Source organism: Priapulus caudatus, unplaced genomic scaffold (assembly GCF_000485595.1).
Source record: "Priapulus caudatus unplaced genomic scaffold, Priapulus_caudatus-5.0.1 Scaffold985, whole genome shotgun sequence".
NCBI lineage: Eukaryota > Metazoa > Priapulida > Priapulimorpha > Priapulimorphida > Priapulidae > Priapulus > Priapulus caudatus.
This window is the reverse complement of record NW_014578046.1, coordinates 19,366-22,906: the sequence shown is the minus strand read 5'-3', so window position 1 is coordinate 22,906 and position 3,541 is coordinate 19,366. Positions and strand designations below refer to the sequence as shown.

The following is a 3,541-nucleotide window of genomic DNA, read 5'->3' as shown; positions in this document are numbered from 1 at the left end:
TATATATATATGTCATATAAAACAGTGCGCGACGGTGCAATGTAGCACCTGGCAAAAGCGTAATGAAGATAACGATAATATCACAGTATATAGTCAGTAAAATGTTGTACAGTAGTCGTACTGATCGGAATTATGAACAGCCCATCAGCCCATGAGCTATAATTATGATAGTTTACGGGTTTATGACATTATAGGACATTCGGTAGTGGCATTTATTGTCCGCTCAAAAGGCGCAATCATGAATGCCAGGGGCGTGTACAGGATTTGGACCAGGGCGGGTCTAACCGTAACCCAAACTAGCGAGCACGCGAAGGGGGGGGTCTGGGGGGCCCTCCCCCATAAATTTTTTGAAATTAGACCCTCTCAGATGCGTTTTCTGCGCGAGCAGGGGGGGGTCCGGACCCCCTGGACCCCCTGTACACGCCCCTGAATGCGTGATGTTGTTGGAACTAAAATGACAGTCACGTTTATACTGGCAGACGCAGAGGAGCACAGAGACAGAGAGCTAGATAAATGCGTAGATGATCAGATGAGTATTTATTTTGGAGTATTCGGCGACTCGGTAATTTAGAACAAATTGCTCGTGTATAGACAATGTTTGCACACGTATTCAGGAAGTATGACATGCGCGGGCGTTTTTGCGGTGCAAATGTTATAGAAAAATATAATCGGATTGTTCAGATATCAAGTACGCCTCCACGCAATCCTTCCTAATAATAATCATCCCTACAAACCCGGTGGCATATATCCGCATGTCTGAATGCGGTCGTGTCAGACTACAGGCTACTAACGCACGAAGGGTCGTTGTCGTAACAGGTACTACAGATATGTACCCGAGGTAGTTTTAGGTTGTTTAGTATTATGTTTATATTTCTATATGAGGTATGTTTGGGGTTAGGGTTAGGGTTAGAGTTAGGGTTAGGGCTAGGGTTAGGGTTAGGGTTAGTGTTAGGGTTAGGGTACACTTCTGTAGTACAAGTCTGGTACACTTTGTGTATACATATATGTACCTCGATCGGGTACATATCTGTAGTACCTGTTACGACAACGACCCCTTGAGCGCTACTAACACCAAGGAGGGGGTTCGGTATATCAAACATTCACAGCTGCTTGGCTTGCACCAGAAGATGAAAAGTGCAATGACCTTACCTGGCCTGCTGATTTCGCCATTACAACATGGCACTGATATGTTGTGCCACATACTGGTGCTCATAGGATCCATGCCCCCCAGGGTACTGCCGGAACGTACCCTGGTAACTATTTGATATGGTTAGGTTTAGGGTTAGGGTTAGGGAGTAGGCGTAGGCGACTCCCTAGACTCGTTAGTGGAGTAGGCGAGGTACGGTCCGGCATATTAGATAGTACCAGGGTACGTTCCGGTATACCGGACCGTACCCAGGGTACGTTTCGGCAGTACCCTGGGGGACATAGACCCTCTCAGCCATACTGGTCGTAGTCGGGGTTCCTGGTCTATCGTGCGCAGGATAGAAACCACGAATAATAATGTAGCAGAGTTCATTCTGCGTTGAAATTAGAAGGGATATTATACAACTTGTAGCGTGCCCAGAGGTGCGATGCAGAACACGCCTCATTTAGCTAACCATAGCATTTTCATACCCAACTCATTTCCGGTGATGCAATGTGGAAGCTTTCTCCTGGCAATGCTGAAAGCTGATAAACTGGTGGCAGCACCTAGCGGATGTAGCCCGCATTCCCGTGATGGATCAAAAACCAAGGAACAGTTCTGACGTTACAAACAAAAAACACACACTACTGCTTTCTCTCGCTCTCTCACTCTCTCTCTCTTTCTCTCTTTCTCTCTCTCTCTCTCTCTCTCTATCTATCTCTCTCTCTCTCTTCCATTCTGCATCTCACCTGCACCCAGCTACAGAGTTTGTCATGTGTTGTCGCGTCTGCTCTGTAGTGCTCTGCAGGAGACCTGCGGTACAGCGTACTGCGGTACAGGTGGAGCGTGTAGTGGCTTATCTCGACCGGCCGTTGACGCGGCGTGTGGACCAGCAACGCGAGACCAACTCGCTCATCCTACCCCTACTCGCTATAGGACCGACTCGCCCATCCTACCCCTCCTCGCTAGGACCGACTCGCTCATTCCTACCCCTACTCGCTAGGACCGACTCGCTTATCCTACCCCTACTCGCTAGGACCGACTCGCTCATCATGGGTGCATGTTGCTATCCCCCAAAAAATTAATCTATGGTGTGGGGACAGATATCATGATGCAAAACCCCTAACCCTAACCCTAACCCTAACCCTAACCCAATCCCTAACCCTAACCCTAACCCTAATCCTAACCCTAACCCTAACCCTAACACTAACTCTGACCCTAACCCTAATCCTAACACTATCCTAACACAAGTGCTGCCACGTTGCGGTAACCTCCCTCCACGCCCGGGGGATAGCATTACCCGCTCATCTTACACTCGCTAGGACCGACTCGCTCATCGTACCCCTACTCGCTAGGACCGATTCGCCCATTCCGATTGTATACGGAAACGGCCTAAAATCGATTAAACGAATCACGCTAATATGCAAGTTATCAGGAGTGAAGAATATTCTCTATTATTCACTCCTGAAGTTATCGTACAGAACCCACTGTAACTATAAATTCTGATCTCTTCGAATGCACGCTCGTAGTCTTCACAATCGCAGGCACTTGGAGCGTTTCAATAAAATATAATGCTAAATAAATACGAAATCGATTTACTACCGCTCATAGGGTCTATGACCCCCAGGGTACTGCTGGAACGTACCCTGGTCACTATTTGATATGGTTAGGGTTAGGATTAGGGTTAGGGTTAGTGTTACGGTTAGGGTTTGAGTTAGGGAGTAGGCGTAGGTGACTCCCTAGACTCGTTAGTGGAGTAGGCGAGGTACGGTCCGGCATATTAGATAGTACCAGGGTACGTTCCGGTATACCGGGCCGTACCCAGGGTACGTTCCGGCAGTACCCCGGGGGACATAGACCCTCTCAGCTTTACTACCAAAGTCTTAATGTTTCTCTACTCTCTTTCACCTATTATTGCCGAAAATTTGCTGTAAATGCCGTCCAAATGCTCATCTGCAACACACTGCATGTCACACGCTGGCCGCCGCACGCTAGCTGCTGCACACTGACATAAATATATAAATAAATTATTTTATTTATATATTCAATGATGTGAGGTCCGGAAAAAGACTTCAACAATCAAGTACGGGGTAGACGATTTATTTGTGAACACACAAAAAACCTCTAGGGAGCCAAGTATATGATCGGGCTAGATCATGCCACCGTAGAAATGACCACGCCAACTTCGTGGGCAACAAACTGCCCTGGGTCACACGATAACCTCGTAGATGTTGACTGATAGAAATTTCTAAGCATCAGAATGCTTCCTTCTGCTCTCTATCTGATCCAGCATGGTGGCCTAGTGCTGCCATCTGTTTATGACTACTGTAGTGGCCCTAGGGGTAGCCGCTACGAGAATTATGTGCGTGTGAATGCACTATTGTTTTTGTGGGATCATTTTTTGCTCCCGGTGGC

General features: G+C 47.5%; 1 protein-coding gene across 1 annotated transcript in view; it reads right to left on the bottom strand.

Moving 5' to 3' along the window:
* LOC106814823 (putative uncharacterized protein DDB_G0271982) overlaps positions 1–3,541 on the bottom strand; it is a gene marked incomplete at both ends in the record, with an annotated part of 8,860 nt that overhangs the window by 4,714 nt on the left and 605 nt on the right. The gene's annotated exons all lie outside the window — the stretch shown is intronic.